The sequence below is a fragment of the Dromaius novaehollandiae genome, chromosome 1 (assembly GCF_036370855.1).
Source record: "Dromaius novaehollandiae isolate bDroNov1 chromosome 1, bDroNov1.hap1, whole genome shotgun sequence".
Lineage (NCBI taxonomy): Eukaryota > Metazoa > Chordata > Aves > Casuariiformes > Dromaiidae > Dromaius > Dromaius novaehollandiae.
This window is the reverse complement of record NC_088098.1, coordinates 177,115,187-177,136,401: the sequence shown is the minus strand read 5'-3', so window position 1 is coordinate 177,136,401 and position 21,215 is coordinate 177,115,187. Positions and strand designations below refer to the sequence as shown.

The 21,215-nt window shown below is 37.3% G+C and overlaps 1 long non-coding RNA gene and 1 pseudogene across 6 annotated transcripts; one reads left to right on the top strand and one right to left on the bottom strand.

The window, feature by feature from the left end:
• Positions 1-713: 713 nt before the first annotated feature.
• Positions 714-18,023, bottom strand: LOC135327136 (uncharacterized). 6 transcript variants are annotated; one of them, XR_010387207.1, is made up of 5 exons: positions 17,197-18,023; positions 12,869-13,170; positions 7,381-12,734; positions 4,412-4,929; positions 714-3,866 (listed from the first exon to the last, which is right to left on the bottom strand). It is a non-coding gene; the product is annotated as an uncharacterized LOC135327136 (long non-coding RNA). The 6 variants fall into 6 exon arrangements; XR_010387203.1 differs by having other exon boundaries at positions 714-4,929; positions 7,381-7,472; positions 10,459-12,734; XR_010387205.1 differs by having other exon boundaries at positions 714-4,929; positions 7,381-10,525; positions 11,784-12,734.
• Positions 18,024-19,901: 1,878 nt separating this feature from the next.
• LOC112995698 (coiled-coil domain-containing protein 70-like) lies at positions 19,902-20,618 on the top strand (annotated as a pseudogene).
• Positions 20,619-21,215: the final 597 nt, after the last annotated feature.

The following is a 21,215-nucleotide window of genomic DNA, read 5'->3' as shown; positions in this document are numbered from 1 at the left end:
GCCTTCCAAATTAGATCAGTACTATGTCTATTCCAGGCTGAACAATTTGAAAAACAAAGATGTGCTTTGGCTCTGCCTCCTGAGCCCTTTTCTAAACATGAACAAATTAATCAAATATCTATTTAGGTAGGAAATGTTCCATTCAAAATTACCATTGACAAATGAATTTCAGGAAGCACGATGATATTTTGGGTTGTTTTTCATTTCTTCCTACTTGCATCAAAGGAAGACAGGGTGAATTAATTTGGGACAGAATAGATGGGAGAGATGAGATGGAGCTAATTTAGAATCTCAGTAAAACTGTTCCTTTCTCTTCATACCATTTACGACAGGAAAGCAAATGCATACTTATAATAATTCTGCTGACATCAATGCAGTTATTTTGTGGAATAATTTGACCTTCAGAATCCACTTTTCCATTTCCTTACACCTTTCTGAAGTCACTCATAGATGCACTGAATACAATACGGCAATTCTGGTATTTTGGTGTTTTATATCCATTTCTCATGTAGGTCACATTAAGTTATTAAGTGGTGAGGTTATTCAGTTATTAAGTGGTGGGGGACTGGAGCAGCAGAAATCCCCCTGTCCCAGTGCTGTACTGCAATAAACATCGGTTGAAATGTTGTACCTCTGTGATTTTGATTAAATAGTGGCAAGGCAGATATGAGAGTTTTAATAAATTCCCTTTAAAAGCTTCTATTTTCATGTGATTGACTCAATCTTTATTAAAAATCAAGGTTTTGAAATATACATATAAAGTTTTCATTTCATCTTTGGTGTAAATGGAACACTTGATTTTGGATTACTGTATACCGCACATTAATCTGGTGAAGTTTCTGGAGGCCATGCAGGATACCACTGACTTCTCTCTCTGATGCTACTAGATGTCTACTTCTGTTCAGCTGAATCCCAACCTGACTCTACTCCCTAGTGCTCCAGTGGAACCTAGCTAGCTGTTCAGCTGAACAGCTGGTGGGATCTCAATTCATTTGCCCACACACAGGTGTCCTGAGCTATTTAAGGTTCCCCTATGGACTCTTATGGCCTTCAGCTGTTGCACTAGTAAGCCACTGGTCTCTCTGGGGCCCTGGGTTCTCTCTGCCACTTGCATGCAGATGTCTTTGATTATCCCTACAGCATCCTGAATGGTACAAGACAGCTATGTTTAGGAGGCTGAGCTGAGCTGTAAGTGACTAAAGAGTTGTGTACAGGTGAAGTACCTAATTCCAGGTTCAAAATCCCAGTAACTGCTGGGTAGCTGCCACTATTTTGTGACAATCTCTTCCCATTTGATGCTACAGTTCTCTAGGCATTTAGGAAACTTCTGCTTATGTTTATTTAGGCCGCAGCCTAAATATTGCTGTCCAAACAGTCTCAGATATTTGGCATTTATCTTCTTCTGTAGCCCAGCTGAAGTCTGGAAACATCAGCTAGGTATTTCTCCACTTAATCCCTTAAAGGTGAATAATTCCATTAGCATTAGAGAACCTCTAACATATATTGACAAGGTAGGCAAAATTCGCTTGCTCATTTGTAGATGCTTAGTGCCATATAATATGTACTGTAGTATCCCACCTGGCTGATCACTTCCACTCCAGTAGGACTCAGCCTGATGCCATATCTACCACATTTATATGAGTTTCTTATCTGCTGATAAACAGCAGAGAAGTGAAAAACATCCGAAGAAAGGTGTTTTTCAAATATACTTGTGTTCGGTATTTCCTGTTGGCTAATATTACATCATTTTCTTCACACTTACTGATATTTTTTATTGCATCCTCATGTACCTAATAGCAACCCTATTGTGCAAGAAGCCAGGTGTATAGGTTCCCAGCAAAAGCTGGTTGCTAGAAATGAAATGGTAGAGTACATCAAAACCTTATCTATTTTTTGCTTTTTGCACTTCAAATATCAACTTTCATTGACTGAAGTCTATTATTAACTATTGATTACATTACATGATAAATAAGACTCTTTTAGGATATGATAGTCTGAAGTTTGACAGACTAGATAGTTATATTGAAGTCTACTGTTCTGTTCTGCTAACTTTCTATATCAATTTTGCACAAAGGTAGATAAATATCTGGGTGACAAGTTATAAAATGGTAAGAACTTAATATTTTTTGTAACAATATCTACTTACTGGGACTGGTCAAAAGAAGTAAAGATTTCTCATTGTAAGATATTTTAAAAGATTCTAGTTTTAAGAAAGTTTTAGGAATTCAGCTTTTCTCCTCTAAAGTTGAAGAACTAAAGTAATTACAGCAGGCAAAATCATGTTGAAAACTCTGACTAAAGGTCATATGTCTTATTCACTCTCTCTGAATAAAAACAAGAATAAGTGCATTATATAATCTATAGATAATAGATCTTAAAATTTCTAACATTACATGAAAGTTATATTACCAAATATTCACACTTCTGCAAAATGATTTTATGTCTGCTTTAAAGATCAGATTTGAACACTTTGAAGTTCTGGATACCAGTGATTTCTCAGCAGTGAGTGACTCTGCTTGGTTACCAGTGTTTCAGTGCACTACCATTCAAAACCATTTCATGTGGTTTGGAGAAATATAAAGATTATATATATATATACGTTTGTGTATATGTGTATTTATTTATATATATATATACACACACACATATATAGCTATTATTTATGTAATCTGTAATTACTATCCATCATAAAATGAAAAAAAATTAAGATGCATAAATATCTATCACTCGACCAGAAAACATTCATTGTGCAGAGCTATTCGTAAACATGTTTTCCATGATCTTTCAAAGATAATGGGGAGTGGCCTAGCAATAGTATCTGCCAGCTCCCTCAGCACTCATGGGTGCATCCCACTGGGGCCCACGGATTTGTGGGTGTCAAGTTTGCCTAAATGATCTCTAACCCAATCCTCCTAGACTACTGGAAAGTCTTCCTTTCTCTAGACTTTCTCTCTTGCTTCTGGTGACAAAGGATACAGAGAAGGCCAGTCTGCAGGAATCCCAGACCCTGGAAAGCAGACCCTTAGCAGTAAAGACTGAAGAAAAGAAGGCATTCGGTAACTCTGCCTTCTCTGTATCCTTCGTCACCAGAATACCCACCCAGCAGAGGGTACACATTTTGCTGCTGATGTATTTGAAGAAGCCCTTTGTGTTGTCCTTGACATCCCTTGCCAGATTTAATCCCAAATGGGCCTCAGCCTTCCTCGTCGCATCCCTGCATACTCTGACAATGCTCCTATATTCCTTCCAAGTGGCCTGTCCCTTTTTCCACCTTCTGTATACTTCCTTCTTCTGTTTGAGTTTTGCCAGGAGCTCCTTGCTCATCCATGCAGGTCTCCTGTGCCCTTTGTTTGACTGTCATAGGGATACACCAATCTTGAGCTTGGATGAAGTGATGCTTGAATATTAACCAACTCTCTTTGACCCCCCTTCCTTCTAGGGCCCTAACCCATGGGATTCCTCCAGGTAGGTCCCTGAAGAGGCCAAAGTTTGCTCTCCTGAAGTTCAGGGTTGCAATCCTACTTATTGCCCTGCTTCCTCCTCGCAGGATCCTGAACTCCACCATCTCATGGTCACTGTAGCCATGCCTGCTCCCAACCTTCACATCTCCAACCAGTCCTCCTTTGTTTGTTAGTATGAGGTCCAGCAGCACACCTCTCCTTGTTGCCTCCTCCACCTCCTGTGTCAAGAAGTTATTGTCAATACTCTGCAGGAACCTGCTGAACTATTTGTGCCTATCTGTGTGGTCTTTCCAGCAGATATCAGGGTGGTTGAAGTCCCCCATGAGAAACAGGGCCTGTGATCATGAGGCTACTTCCAGCTGTCTACAGAAGGCCTCATCGACGACTTCTTCCTGATCAGGTGGCCTGTAGTGAACATCCACGACACGTTAGCCTGCCCTTTAATCCTTACCCATAAGCTCTCAACTCGCTCTTCATCCACCCGTAGGCAGAGCTCAATACATTCCAATTGCTCTCTCACATAAAGAGCAACTCCACCATCTCACCTTCTTGGCCTGTCTTTCCTAAAAAGCACATAGCCATCCATGACAGCATTCCCATCATATGAGCTCTCCTACCATGTCTCTGTAATTGCAATAAGATCATGGCCCTGCAACCTCACACAGATCTCTAATTCTTCCTGTTTATTCCCCATGCTGCCTGCATTGATGTACAGGCATTTCAGGGAGGTAATCAAGCATGCAGGTTTCCCAGAAGGGGTGCAAGGGGATCCTCCATAGTCATGTCCTGTATTCACTTCCTTGGCTGCGTGCACCCGCTGCAGGTATCCCAAACTGAGCCATGTTTTGCTGACTACACTGTCTCTATAACTCTCCCCTTCCCCATCTTTCCTAGTTTAAAGCTGTCCTTACCAAGCTGGCCACCCTGTTGGCAAAGACACACATCCCCACCTTAGTGAAGTGGATGCCATCTCTCCTCATCAGTTGTCGATCTTCAAACAGGGTCCCACAGTCATAGAAACCAAAGCCCTGTTGCCAACACCAGTGGTGCAGCCAGTTGTTAACTTGGAAAATCCATCTACTCCTACTCCCATCCTTCCCCCTCACTGGTAGGATTGAGAAGAAAATGACCTAGGCTCCCAGAGCCTTGACCACCATCCCCAGAGCTCTGAAATCCTGTTTGAGGGTTTCCAGTTTGCCCTTGGTATCGTTATTGCCCACATGGAAGAGCAGCAGAGGGTGCCTGATGCACAGACAAGCCTTGACAGTCTTTCCATGACATCTTGTAATCGAGCTCCTGACAGGCAACAAAGCTCTCTAGACAAGAGGGCAGGTCAGCAGATAGGTGCCTCCGTCCTCTGCAGCAGGGAGTCTGCCTCTGTTAGCTGTGCAGCATTATTGTTTAGTACATGTGCAGTCTTAAGAAACTTTTGAATTCCTAGGCTGCAGGAGATAAGTACAGTAACAGTCTGAAAAGAAAAGCAGATACACGTTATTCTATGTTGTTTCATTTACAACTGTATCGTATCAGAGTTCTGAGACCTGCTATTACTTTGTACATATATGACTTTTTTTTATTGCAGTACCAATTCAAACAGTGCTCTTTTGCTCAGTGTGATAATAATAAAAGTCCTGTGTTAACATCAGACATTTTTACTGGTGCAAGGGGACAACTGACACACTGAGGGTAGCATTACATGAGACAAATTTTAGCTGCTGAGATGAATGATGCCTGACAAGGACCATCACTGAAAGGGCTGATAGGCTGAACAATTTTAAAGAAAAGAAAAATAAGGAAAAAAAAACAGAAATAAGGGAGAGAGAAGATGTTACAAAGAAAACATTCAATAAAAGCTAGCTTCTGGCCATCTGGGGAAACTAAAGGGGAATGGAGGCAGATAAGAGCATTCCTTGTTTCTTTTCCTGATGTCAGAAATAGGAAAGTGTGACTGCCTGTACATTTCTCCCCCCCCTGCAATAAATAAATAAACACATACATACATAAATAAAGTCTTGCTGGCAGCAGTCAGATTAAGTTTGATATGTTAAGCCATTTTAAAGAAGACTGCCACTGATATTTCCATCTTGGTCTTCTGCTTTACAGGGTTGAAATAACATTTGTGAACATACTCAAACTGTGCCAGGCTTTTCCAGACCAAAAGAGGCCTGTGAAACTTTAGAAGATTACCTGTCACCATGGGAATGCTCTTCTTCCCACAGATTTTTAAACTTCTCCATGTTCATTCTACATCTGCAACTCAAGGTTATTTCATATAGTAAATCAAGAGAAGAATGTGGGTGCCATCATGTAGTCATATAGCACCATTTGAAATGCTAAAATGTATCCAACATATCCAGGGCTGGCTGATATGACACATGAACTACATAAGAATAGAGCTCTATGGGTATGGCAAATATCTGACACCTATTTTAACATAGTGTCTAAAATGGCACCAGGCTCAGGCACTAGAATTACTCACCAAACTCCAGTTTTAGTAAGAACTATAGAAGAAACAGATGTTAGCCTCAGTTACTCCCTAAAGTCTCCTTCAAGATTAAATTTTCAATCTGCGTAAATAGTGAATCCATTAGGGTGCTTCTACATGTGGACTCATGTTTTAGTAATTCAGCACACAGGCGCAAAAACTTAGTGTGCTGTAGTGTAGCATTAAAATGGTGAATGCAATAAGGTATGCCCAGATAGGTTGTTTGCTTGCTGTTGACAAGGTCCTCATATGAAGAAGACCTCTCTTTAAAAAGCAGTGTGAACTTCATGAGTGACGTCACTCTGGTGCCTGTAAGGCAATCTTATAGATATGCACAGTGTGCTGATGATGGCCTGACTTATCTCACTGCACTTACTGTAAATTAGGGGTGATATCACTGAAGTCATTAAAGTCATACTCATCCAAACCACTGCCAAAGGAAAAAAAGAAACAGGCCTAATGAATGTGTAAGAGCAGAAGACATTCTATTGCAATTACCACTGTTCTGCTTTCTGAGTTATATATCTCTCAACAATTTGTACAAGGCTAAAGATTTCACAAGACTCTGAATGCATTCTCAGGTATTCCCTTTAGGAAGGGAGGTAATGAATGTATTACTAAATAAACTATTTTCCATGTTCAGAACTATGTTAAGTAGGTTATATATACGGAACAAAAATCTGACCCCAAAATGATCAGTCATATATTGTGTCCCCCAATGATAAATATACTTCTGGAAAAATATAACAACACATCGACAAAATGTATAACATTTTAAACTGGCAATAGATCTATTTTTGGATCTAAACATTTTATGTCGTCTAGATAATGCTATCATTCGATCTTGATAATCAGATACAATCTATTCTGCACCAGCGACTAATGTCATCAATATATCTCCTTTCTAAAACACTAGGTTTCCCAGGAAAGAGTTGGAGTAATGCCTTTGAAGATTGAATTTGACTGAAAAGTATGTTTTAGAATAACAACAAAAAAAAAAAGAGAAAATCAAAGTAGTTTGCCAAAATGTTTTCTAGTTATCCTAACTGTGTTAATGATGATAATATCCTTCTGGAACTTCTATATCGAAACAGAAATTATTTTTTATACCCTAAGCCAGGACCAGTCTCAAAGCTACTGCACAGCCCTCATTTAGTAATTCACAGGAAAACGTCTTTAACAGACTAACTTGGGTTATTCATCTTTGATCTCTGTACAATGAGGAGAGTTCGGTATCTATTATTGGGATCCAGAAAGTCTAACTTTTTGAGCCTGAAACACAAATAAAACACAGAGTATGTTTGAAACACCCCTCCTCAAATGAACCTAAGCCAAGATTCAGGAAACTGTGTGGGCTGCACCCATGCTAGCAAACTAAGTTAGCAAAAAGGCAAACTAGCATGAAGCAGCCTATGTCAATATTCTTAAACTCACCTTCCAAAACAAAAATTGCTGTTGAAATTGCTCCATGGCCCATGCTGACTTCTGAATCATGTCCAGGATACAAAATCATATCAAAGACCTTTCTAACAGGGAAACAGTATAGATGATCAAGTGTCAGCACCTGAGAATATTACATGCCACTGTTTAATTAATGAGTACAGAAATAGCTTAGTTACTAAAATACTGAATTTCAGTATGTTCGCTTTAAGTATCAGGCAATCTTAAGTAGAGTCCACAATCCTATAATAATGAATACTTTTTCTGGAACTGGAAACCTTAACTTTTTCAGTCCCTTCTCATATTGCATGTATTGATCTTATCTTTCTTACCATTCAGTGTGTATCCATGTTGAAACCTTGTCTCACACAATTGAAATTACAGAAAGACTTGACTACAACTCCAGTGAAAGAGACAGCAAAATTACCATAGATATCATATGAAGTATTTTATTACAGGCAAAATAATTCAGGCCATTTAAAGAAGTATGAAAATAACTTCTGATTAAGCAGTAGACTTAATGAACTGAATATTTAAGTATGCATTACAACATCCTCTAAGCTGACATTTAAAATCCTAAAGCCTAGTTTTCTGTGATAGGTACCATGCAAACAGATTTTGATTATGTGCACTTTGGCAAATAATTTGGACCAATATCAATTGATCTTGTAGGTGGAGGCAGACATATGGTTAGGAACCTTTTGATACTACAGTCAGACTATCTGAAAAACTTCTGGACCTCTGTCTTCACAGATTTATAACCAGTATTGTTCCCTCAGAGTATCAGGTTGCATTCGCTTTTGATTTTCAGAAAGGGTGCTGAAAGGGTAGATATTGCAGAAAAGAGAAACTCAAAAAGAGGGGTAATCAAAGAAAAAAAAACCAAAATGAGGTATTCAGCAATACAGGATAGCAACAAAACATAATAGAAGGCAAAAAGTTTTAAGCAGAAGTATAGGTGGTTGAGTAAGGAGAAGCAGATTAGAGAGTTAGCAATTAACAGCAAAAAGGCAGGCACACATGGCATGGTGCTTTACATAGCACAAGTACCACTTCAGGGTGCAGTGGGGCCTCTCTTGATTCAAGGGCCTTATATATGCATATTTGTCCTAGAAACACAATAGAAGACCTTTTTTGCACAGAGGCTCACTCAGACCCCACCAAGAACTGCAATACATTTGGAGCAGTTTTGGGGCAAGGATTCTGGTTTCATCTTCTCCACGTGGAATCTTGTTTGCATACATTAAATCTCCTTTGAGAACCAAACTAATGCACAAGAAGTGGCTTTTGAAATCACACTATTGCTCTGAACAAAATTGCTCTCATAGATACAGTACTTAATCTCCTCAGGGCATCAAAGACCATAGGACTCGTTGCATGCAGATCTCTTTTTGCCAATATCTCACTGAATATATTTGAGCACCACAGAGATACAGGATCTGCTGCAAGGTCTGAAGCTGACACAAGAACAGTAACAGAAATAAGTTTTCATATTCTTTCCCTTTTCACTTTTGTTAATTATTACAGTATACTTCTTCCTAAGACAAACCACACCCCCAGCCAACCAGAAACTACTGTGGCACCGTGCCTCTGAAGAGATGCACAGATATTCTTTCTGCATCTTTAAAAAAAAAAAAACAAAAAAAAACCCCCAAAAATATTCAGGAAACCAAATTGTTTTAATAATATCCTCATTCTTCAATATATACTTATATACACACACACACACACACACACACACACAATGTCCGTATGATTCTAAAGCTTCCAGTAAAAGAATAAAGATTTAAAAATGTATCTCTGTTGTTGTTAATCACTTAAAAATCTTTCCAGCAGTGGCCTGAAACCTTCCTCAGATATTTGCTATTATGTTGAATGTGTGCTGTTTATGCAAGAATATGTGATTTACTAAATGTCTATAGCCCTTAACATATTAGGGCAAATAAGCATGTGCTATAGAATACAACATTTGCTAAGAATAGCCTTCTCTTCAGCAACAGGAAAAAAGAAATTGCAGAAAAAAATATAAAGGACTCAGGAGAATAAAGGTTCCAGGTTAATTATTATATGACTTGGATCTGCAGCACTTTGACTTCTCTAAGTTTAAAGACTCAGAGCTGAAAAGAAAATAATTCAGTAAAAAAAAAAAAAAACCTATAAAAGTTCATTTTTTATAATAAAGAGTAAATAGGAACTCGATTTTTTTTTCCAGAAAGTTATGGAAGAAGAGCTCCTTGTGTAAACCAAGGGGGTTCTGCTTCTTTTTATTCGTTTTTGTTTATTTGAAGTATGAAACAGCAATGGAAACAGTCCACTTTAGTGACTTCAGTGTTAGAAAGTACTTTCAAACCTTATAATTCATTGAAAGTCAGTGGTACTCAAAGGGTTTGAAAAATTTTATCTGTGTTTAGAATTGACATGTCACTAATTGTTACTTTTTTAATATAGAACAGCTTACTTTATGGAGAAATTCATAACTCTTTTTTTCCATAATTTTAATCAAAGTGTTAATGAATTTAAAGGGTCAGTGTCAGATCTAAACTTTCCACACTTTAAGCAGTTTTTTATGAGAAAAATACGTATGTGACCTAAGAAAGCAGTTGCAGGCAAATTAATTATATATACAACTTTTTGCATATAGATCTCATTCTGTTCTCTATAGTCAAATGATATTTCTTTATATCCTGTCTTAGATGCAAGGGAAAAAAAAAAAAACACTGAAAAACTGGTGTATGGACACAAACACAATGCAGTAAAGTAGAAGAGATTGACGCTAGATTTAGGAATTTGAGTTTTGTTTCATAATACGAATCCTGTATAAAACAGAAGAGTTCAAAATATGAAATCACCTTTACAAATTAAATAAGTTTCATCTTTCATTGAAGTTTCTAGAAATGACCTCAAAATGTGTGCCAAAAGTTCCCCTTATTTTTCATCAAATTTTAAACTTGGACATATTTTCTTAGAAAACTTTCATAAACTTTCCTAATGAACTTTCCTAATACAATTTGGTCAAAGACTTCTATGCTATCTTTGTACAGCATATACATTTTGTTTGCTGTATGTACTTACCAAGTCCCATGGCTGGCTGTCATCTGAATTTTCAATGAAATATTGGTTTCACCAAACCGAAGGTCTGCTAGTGATTTTGACCAGCCAGAGGAAAATATTTAGGATAGTTAGAATATCTACATTTGAGCAAGTCAGTCTATAGTCCTATACTCAAAGGAGATATGCAGACATATGAGGAACAATTAATATGGTCTATTTTGGGTGCTCAATTTAGGATGAGATGAATAATATGCTTTAAGTACCTATTTCTTTACATTTATTGTTAAAAGATTGTAGGTAACTAGCCCAAATGTAGGCAACTTGTCTAACCTTAGATGAGATGAAATTCAGTCATGTTGTTTATTTGTCAAGACAGAACTACTTGAGTGTAGTGAACTGTTCCTAGAAAAGTTATGTGCTTTTTTTTAAGTGAGTATTATTAAATGAGGATCCTGATTTCAGGTGCTGCTTTGAGCAAAGAATCTTATGCTATTACTAAGAATGATGAGAAAAGCTACAGGTTCAGCCTGTCTCTGATTGAACAGATACTGATTGGGCATGCTGCAGTAAGCTAGGCCTGTTTCTCTTAAAAGACCTATGTCCCCATGACTGTAAATTTCACAAAGTCATTTTCAAAGAAAATGAAAATACTACCAACATTGAATTTACTCCTCTTTTATTATACCTTCTATTTTTATATAAAACATGTAATAAAAGAAAATTTGCCATTTGACACATTGGGATGTTCTATGGCACATGATTTCTGTGTTTATCATATATGATGTGGGATTCACTTATCTTTAAATATGCCAAAATTATGTATTGTAGTCTTAACTAGTCAGCCTGGATGTAATGAACAGAAGTAAGCACCTCTAGAGAGTGATTCATTTGACCTTTCTTAGATGTCTATGCTAATAGGAGATAAATCTCCATCTGGAGATACTTATTTCTCTAAAGTGCCTATGAAGAAATTCCAGAATGACTTATTTGGACTTAGATGCTTAACTTCTAGACATCAGAAGTTGGGTGGAATGAATCTTTCTCTGTGTGAGCCGAAAACAAAAAGAATTTGACACTAAAGAACCTAATTTATCATATATATTATGTATGTATCATACATATTTATATACAATGTGCAGTTACCTAGGAAGATGAATAGGTTTTTTTTCCCATAATTAGTCATGCTAAAATGCTAAACTAATGCTAAAAACTAAACTCTTTTGCAATCTTCCTTGCTTTAAAAACTTGTATGGGCAATGACATGAAATTGAGTTTCCAACAGAATAAAACCTCTCTAACACAAGTGGTGGTTTTAAAATATGTTTTTCCTAGCTGTCATTACTTACATTTTCCCCAGTCAGCTCACATTTTTCCAAGGAAGAAAGATGGCATCTGGAAACAGACTCCACAGAACAAACTGTGTGGGTGTGCTAACAGACATACATGCTTGTCTACATATGTGACTCCAAAGTTCAATTCTAACATATGTCTGGCTGCTCAGATCCAACCAGGTGGAAGAAAATGGCACAGAAATGCTGTTAAAAGAAAATGCTTAGGTAAATCACAGTCATAGCCCTTCACTTGTTGTATGTTCTTTCATAAGTGGACACTTAGTCTTTACAATATTTTATCATTTTTCCAATAAAGTGAGGATGAAGCATGATGAAGCTTGAGACTGCCTTTCTCACCGTTAACAACATTGCCCTGTATTTTGTTTCTGCATTCTGAACAAAAACAGTGGCTTAGCTTTCCTATCTCTTTTTATAATTTAGAGGAAATCTTGTATTCATTGATCTCAGGACATATGAAAAGTGCTTTGTCCTTGAGGCACTTCCATGTTCTTTTCACATTTCAAAATTCAAATGTTGCTTCTGTGAAAAGATTTTTCTAAAATCCAGTAGCATATTGCATAATGCTACATTTTAAAACATTTTATTGATGAATTCACTTAGAAGATATGTTTCAAATAGCATATGGTGTTAGAGCAGTGGAAAATACAGAACTTTTGTTTAGTAAGCAACATGGTTTCAAATAGACAAGGAAAATGATACATTAACTATAAAATAAAAACAACCTATGAATATTGATGGTGGCTACTACTTACTGTACTATACACTTAAAAATATTGGGTCTCTCATGCATCTTATGGTAGCCAGTATTACTTCAGTACTTATCTGTAATATAACTAGGCATGATTCCAATGTGACCGACATGAATTCAGTTACTACTGTTGTTCAGAGTTGGGTTAAGATCTCAGAATGCTGGCTGTGATGTATTCCTTTTTGTGTAAGGTGAACCTGCAAAGAGACAATAGCCCAGGTTCAATCCCTTTAAAGTCTACAGACACAAAATAGAAGAATAAGCATTTGATACAAGCCAAATTATTGGTGTACTAAAAGGGTTTTATTACCCTCTTACTTTTCCCTTTTACCTGAATAGCTTTCTCCTTCCCTTCCTCCTTCTTTCCCATTCTCTTTTTCTGGCTTTCATTCTTTCTTTCTTTTTCTCTTTCCTTCCTTCCTTCCATGAGAAGCCATGATCACCACTGTTCCTGATTACTCTTTGAGACGTCTTGACTGTTTTCAGGATTTGACATAAACTTTGCATTTATTCCTCCATCTCATGCAGCTGAACAGGCAAGTATGCAGAGCCTCTATGGATATTTTCAACAGACTCCCTAACCTCCAGCATCATCTTAGAAGGCAGAAAAACACCCATCAATGAAGCAATTCACTGTTGGAAAGCAAATCAGCATTCATGAACACTCTCACTGTTATAAATTCAAATAACTGATATCCATAAAAAAGAGAGTGAAAGAAGAGTAATATTTTCTAGTGTTTCTAAACAAAACCAGAGCAAAATAGCTGATTGGAGATTTAGGTTTGGATTTACAAACTGTGGAATTTACAGTCACTAAATATTTCACATTTTTATGGTTTACAGCTGTGTTTAAATAAATCTATCTAATTATATTGAAGGCTGCCTTGTAATCATAGGCTAATCCCATTTGCATGCCTAGAAAGTGATAACAATGAGCTCCACTGGGCTATAAAGATTAACAAATGGACAGGGTTTTGCATTTATCCTAAGGTTTCTTTCTTTCATTTTTTTTCCCTAAATGTGATTGGCTTTCTGCTTCAAAAGAATCATGTTTATGACCTTAAACCAAAAGTAAGAAAGACAGATAAGTCAATTCTTGACACTTTCCCACATAGACCAGACCATCTGGACACTTTGTATTTGTAACAGGTGCTTCTGGGACTTAGAGCCTAATTCTGGCCCAGATTCTGTTCTGTATGGGTGACTCTGTCGCTGTGTGCAATTGCGCATTGCATTAATTGAAGGCACTCAGAAAGGCCAAGTACAGTAATTAGTCAGTTGGTCATGCAGAAAAGAGACCAGTGGCTTAGTGCCATGGAATGTTGAATGCACAGATGTACAGTACTATCAACTTTTGCTCTCTGCGGTACTCTGCTAGTCTTTGTCAGGTAGAGCCAAGATCTGTCTTAGTCCAGGTTTTCAGTCTCCTGGAAGCAACAACATAAATTGTATAACCACTTGGCATAGAAAATGGTGAGTTTGATTGACCTAAAAAAGAAGCCACCTCAGCATAAAATTGTCATAGTAGTAAAAGTACCAGGTGAGCCAAATATGCTAGTTAGATTTTTAGATTCTAGTCTGAGTTTTCAGATTTATCTAACAGCAACTGGCATATGTAATAGAAGCTATGAAATGCATATGATTCCAATTTTAGAAGCTTACTTTTCTGAAAGATGCTGGGGGTTTTTTTTGCACATATTAAACTTTTTTGGATGCCTAACTGTTTTGAGGAAGTGTTTAGAGATGGTTCAACAGAATAATTAGATCACATTACTTGAAAATTTAAGAATACACCTACTTTGCTACTCATTTCTACTGAATAGTACGGGTAAGTGTGGTTGTTGGGGATATTCTAAAGGGATGTAAGTGAAACTGGTTTGTATCTGTTCTCTTTCTGGCTTACAGCAGAGACTTGCATCTTTCTTCTGCATCTTTGGTGAATGCCATGCCTGCTACTGTGCTATGTGTCCATTCAGAGTGGGTTTCCTTAAAAATGATTGGATAGTTTCAATTCATTGTAGTGTAAAATTCCTAAACTGAACATTTATTTTGGAAAACAGAAGTCTTACTTTCTGGTCAGAACAACCATTTTGTTTTCTGAGTATTTGTAAATTGAAATCTTGGTTTGCTTAGGCCAATATTTTCGCAATTATATTAGGTTTACATACATTCTCCACCTGATGTCAGCATCTACACTTTAAATTTCAATGAGTTGATGTACTCTCATTCTTGTCACTCATGGGACTCACTAAAGGAAAGGATTACTCATAGTAGTAAAATGAAGTGTGTGCAAGCTTATAAATGAAGTATTTTTTTCACTCATTGTTTACTTGAGCAATCTTAGAATCCTTCTATATTTCATTTCTTAGGATAAGCAAACAGCATTATGATCATACAGGTACCATGCAGGAATATTTAAGCAAAACTTCCTTTGATTTAAAAAAAAGAATAATATTGTAATAGAGCCAACAGTTTTATATTTTCTGATAAGTTTTGATATCTCTTGTTATGCCTAATACTATAATCCCTGTGTTCCATTAACGAGAAAATAATGTTGAGAATTTGTAGTGGAGTAAATCACTGGTGGTCTAATTGTAGCTGTATAGTTTTACTCCAGTTATGGACTGGGTTCATAGAATTATCTCACCTCCAAGGTTAGACTACCCCTTCTCTTCCTATGGAGGGTCCTGAGAAATCAAGAGTGAAGGACCACTTCTACAAACAGACAGCTTTTTCATATTACCTATGCTCCTAAGTATGAGAGGAAGTGGTTTATATGTCAAAATGACCAGTGTCACTTAAAACTTTACATTTTACCATGAAAACACATGAAACTGTTTATCATTTGGTACTGATTTACCTTAATTATTTTTATTTAATCACTATGACATTTTTAAGGGAACAGAGGAGAAAATTGGCTGGGCTATAATGTTCAGATTTATGTTATTGATAAGCATAAAAGTTAGATTAAAATTATTCCTGAGGAGTTAAAGTGTGGAAAAGACCTGGGAAAGAGGCATGAACCCAAGATACCGATCTTGATTGATATTGTAGGTTTCAGCATTACTCATCTGCTCTGCCTATTTCATTTGTGTGAGCAGGCAGGGGAATCAAATATCCTGGAGAAAAGGATTCAGAGGGCTGATCATCCTGCAAAATTTCAGTGGGAGTTGTGTATATTCATCTCCTGGGATTACTGAGCATCTTATGCGGCATATTTTAGTTCCCTACCTAATTAACATAAAGAATGGAGCAGAAAGACAGCACAAAGAGAAGACGCGATGCGTGCAGTGATTTAAACAAAACTGCCAAATCTCATTTTAAGCTCACTGGACTTGAAAGTGCCTCGTCCACCTCTTTTTTTAACATTCTGAGCACATAGTGTATGATTGAAAAAATGTATAAGTTACTGCAATCAGCTAACAAATATTGTAAAATGGCTTATTCTAGCAGTATTCCTCTGCCCCAAAAGTTCATAAGGAATGGACAAGTTTCTGCTATAATCTAAGATGAGCATGGTTCTTAAGTAATTCATCCTATTATTTAAACAAAGCAAAAATGGTTGTCATGGAATTACCAGATTTTTGTTGAGTCAGAAACAGGAAGGTTTTTTGGGGGGAAATGAAGATTGCAAGTAGGCTACCAACATGCTTTTTTCTTCTTTAAATCACACTTTCCATGTACATGTTGCTATATTTACTTGCATGTTCATAATTCCAAATACTAATCCTTGCCTAATTATTATAATATAAAGACTATGTATTGTCATGTATACTGAATTTATGTAATTTAGGAATAATTCTAAATGAAGTTAGCCCAAAATTTGTACTGAGATAACTGGGTATAATAGCTCATCTTCAAGAGTCTATGAAAAAAAAATATATACATATACATATATATATAGATATATTTCAGTGGCAGCCATCAATATCCATGGCTTAAGTCATTCTGCCAGCTAGACAATAATTTTTAGATCAACATGGTGAATGAAGGAACATAAAAAATGATTGAGAAATACATAGACTGTCCTGCTAGGGCACCCTAATCTCATAAATACCTAGGTTTACTTTCAGATGATCACCAAAATTGTGATTACCAGTGCCGCTCATTGTTGTGTCACTGATGGTATGTATTCTGAAGTGACATCATCGAGGGTAACCCCTCCTGATAGCTATTCCAGGAGATAGCAGATGGCAGGCTGATCCAAGTAAGTACTGTATGATTTCCTTCATTTATCATAATTTTATTACTGGACAATCCACAGATATAATGTAGCTTCTCTGAACATCTGAAGATTTGTTAATTATATATATGTGTGTGTGTATATGTATTTAGATTTATATATAATTTACATGATTTAGTAGCTAATTCTTTAGTGCTTCCTAGCAAATGCCTGCCATATCTGAAACACTCTGATATTACAATATTGCCTTATGTATAGATATTAAGCTCTTAAAAATTCTACCTAACTGTCCCGATCCAATATCGGGGGGGGGGGGGGGGGGTTCGTTACGATCCCAAGGACGAGATTAAGACACTAAAACCGGTCAAATATCATACAACCTTTTACATTTATTTTCCACGGAGTGGGGAGAAAAGGTGGGGAAAAGCAAAGGGGAGGAGAGAGAGAAAGAGAGAGAGAGAAAGAGATATCACCACCTGTGGATCCAGCGGCGTCCCGTTGGTCCTCTTCACCCTGGGTGTAAATTTTAGCGATGCGCGTGCAGTAATTACAACTCGAGCAGGGTCCGACCCTAGGTTCCCGCTGAAAAGTTCAGAGCCAAATCAAGGCAAATTAAATAAATAAATTGTAATGACACGCATGCAGTAGTTACAGCTCGAGTTGGGTGCCTCTGAAGAGGGACCCCGAACAAAGAAATCCCTGGGCAATTATAGCTTTTTCAAATTAAGTTTCCCACCCCTCACGTGGTAGTTCAGGCCAATAGTAATTTTTGGGTCTGGGGTCTCCTGCTCCCTATTGGGTCTCATCGTTGTTCCTAGGCAGGCTGCTTTTCTCCCTTATCTTTCTGACAGATGTGTTTTGATTCCTTGGGTTCTGCCCTTCTCTCTCAAGGCCCTGACAAACAGGTGTTGTTCCAGCAATTAGCACTGCCCCAGCAGTGACAGTAGGTGTTATCTTCCAAGGTCCTGACGAAGAGGATATAATCCGGACCCCCCCTAATTAATACTGTTTCAGCAGTGAGGGGAGGCTTTGTTTCCCAGGGTCCTGGTGCCCAAGCAGGCCTTATTTCAAAGCCTTGACATCCTCCCTCCCGGAGTGTGACGCATAGGAATGCAAACTGCTTGTAACTCCCTTATCTTTCCAGTCTGCACCAGCTCTGGGGCCCTTTCTCACTGAACTAGGGAGTGCGGCCTAAGGCTTCAGCAAATTTAGCTACTCATGCTAAGCAAGTTTTATAAAAGTTGTGCTAAGCGGCAGTAATTTGCAGTCCAGGTCCCAAAGTCTCTGTCCGATCGTGGTCTGGTTCAGCACAGGCTCGGTGTGTCCTGGGTGGTTGCAGGGAGACCATTTCGGGGGTCGCAGCAGCTCAGTCCTGTTTCTGCCGGGAACAGATGGCTTGTTCGGGGTTATGGTTTGCTTGCACCTTATGTACCAAGAAATGTTTAAGGCAAAAGTTCACTCATCTGTCCGCCACACTAACCTGTACTTCTACTCCTTTCCAAACAATCTGACATTCTCCCAAGAGGGCAGGATGAGGCACAAACAAACAAACAAAAAAATGTTGATTGTACCTTATCTCAGTTCTAAAATTAGTGTGTGAACAGAGACAATTCACTAGGTCTAACTCTGAAGATGGATATGAATATTTTTAATCATTTAGATTTATATTTTATTTGTCTTTATTTCTCTGAAAGGAAAAGGTAGGTTTAAATTCAAGGCCATTCCTGTTCTGGATCAAGATAATTATAATAAAAACAGCATTAACAATAAATTCAATTGTAGCTAAGCTGACAGCTCAGTAACTAAACTGACAGTAGAAAAACAAATCTTAATCACACATTAAAAAAAAAACAAGGAAAAAAGAAAAAAGAATAGAGAGAAAATAAGAACTAAATGTACTTATCTTTATATGTATATTGAGACAACAGTATGGTTTCCTCCATGACAGCATGTCCTGGAATAGCTTGCTGTATGTCCATAAGATAGCCTGCCCAAGTTTTATGATTTTGACAGGAAATAGATCTTCTTTTCTCTTCTTAGGATGATTGTTTCACCTTGTAATTACATCCACACCTAGGTGGAGTGATTAGATATTTTACAGAATCAAAGCATTCATAGTTCTATAATATGTGGGATTAAGGTTCTGATTAAGTTTGACCAAATATAGCAGAGAATAAGTATGGATTTTATTTAGGTATTATGAACTGCTGAAATTTAGTGAAATTTGTAGCCACAGGAAAATCTGTCTTAAAGAACTTGTGTTAATATTTGGAATTACTCATGTCGACAAAATAAAAATAAAACCAATTCAATATCTACTGCTGCTACATGCTCAGTGCATAAAATATGGTCTAATTCCCTGTCTGTATTGATGTCCACGTAAAGCAGAGAAAGGAAGAGAGAAAATAAAAGTAGTGTTCATATGCAGCTGTAAAGCAAGGGCATCTCCCATAGCTGAGTGCAGTTAAATTAGTATAACACTTTACAGATCTCGTATTTTAAATCTGAAAAGTTAGTGACTTTGTACATTTAAAAATCCTAGTTTTTACTAGGATTTAAAGACAATGTTGTATATCAGTTAATTATGAACAATGGTATTTTTAAAAGTATAATCCGTAATTTACTCACAGAAAATAATGTGGAGCTGGCTCCATTGTCCATGTCATTTCATCTTCATTTTAATATATAAATCCTTAACTTCTTTGAATCAGTAAATAAGTGTTCAAGAATAATAACACATATTTGTTTATCTTAATCATGCATATATTTCAGATTTTTAATACAATAGAAGTGGCACTTCTGTAAAGGTATTTCAGGTCAATGTCAACAAAATGCTGCTGGATTTGTGCTACTGTTGCAGGGAGTAAGTTTTGATCTCATATGAGCAAAATGAACTATTAAAAAAATTCTTCCCATGCACATACATACTGACAAATGTATTATAATTAACTTAGCTTCATAGAATTTAATTTTCTGTATATATTTCAGCACATGAAGAAATACAAAATATCTGTCAAATATCAGCATTCTTTTACCACTGTAGCTAGTGCTATATTTTTCATTCTGTGTTTTCTGATGTTCTTCTGAGGAGGGGCTGATGGAGACTTCACCTCTGTTCTCAGTTCGATGACTACTGAATATAACAGGTGACATCTGTTTTGCACCAGAGCAAGCCACCTGAAGGGTGTATATAAGTAACAAAATGTTTGACTCAAAGGATGGGCATTTTTTAAGCAACAGCAGCAGTTTGCCTCTGCTGCCCTCTTCTGCCACCACCTCTCAAGTGACAGAATTTAACCAAACACTCCGGAAGGAGAATCAGACCCTTCGAGAAGAGAATCAAATCCTTCGGCAAGAGAACAGAGCTTTCCGTGTGGAGAACAAAGCCTATCATCAGGAGAATCAAATTATCCGAGGAGAGAACAAAGCTCTTTGGGAAGAGAATAAAATCCTACAAGAGAAGCACACAGACTCTTCAGAGGAACCAAAGCACCTTGAGAAACAGGAAAAGGCCCTCCGGCAACAGAATAAAGCCCTCAGAGAAGAGATTAAGGCTCTCAAAGGACAAGAAATAGCATTTGCAATGGAGGAAAAAGCTCTTCAGGAAGAGATTATAGCCTTATGGGAGGAAAACAAGGCCTTCCAGGAGCAGATCAAGGCTCTTCGAAAGGATAGTAAAGCCATTCAGGAAGAGGAGAAAGCTCTTTATGAAGAAAAAAATGCCCTTAGTGAGGAGAAATTTGCCCTCCAAGAGGAGAACAGAGCCCTCCAAGTAGAGAAAAAAGCCCTACAAAGTGAGGGGAAAGCTCTCCAAGAAGAGAACAAAGTGCTCCATGAATGGAATAAGATCCTTCAAGGGGAGGAATAAAGCAAAGTAAGAAAAGAATCAGATGCTTAGGGAGACTTAACAGGAGGAGTAAAGACTTTACAAGAAAGGGCAGTAGTTTTCATGTTAGCCAAATACTCTAGAGAACACCAGAACAGAACACAAACAAGAACTAATGCAGAAAAACAGGTACCAAGTAGTCTGATAGACTTAATGCCAAAGCCTGGGAAGTTTGAATGTGCTGAAACATGGCATCTTGGCATCTTTGTGTTGTCATTTTTGGTCCCTGAAGGCTAATAAACTACTGCTGGCAATACATAATGCATAACTGCAGATGTCTGCCTTGTTGAGATTTTAAATATCAGAGAAAACAAGTTTCTGAATATAGTGTTTCAAAAGTTTAGATGAACTGATTTTTTTTACTATAGAATATTGAATAATATTCATAGAAGGTTGATTTTAATGTTACAAACATTGAGGTCATATATATATGAGGCTCTGTCAAAGTCCCACTTTCTATATGTGGTCTTCACTAGTAAAATAGTGTTTCTGAAAACAGGTGGTATGAAACACTTTCAGAAAATGATAATGAATAAGTGGACTCTAGCATCCTTTATCTCAGAGATTTTCCTTGAAAGACTGAGTTTTAACATGAATTAACATGAGTAA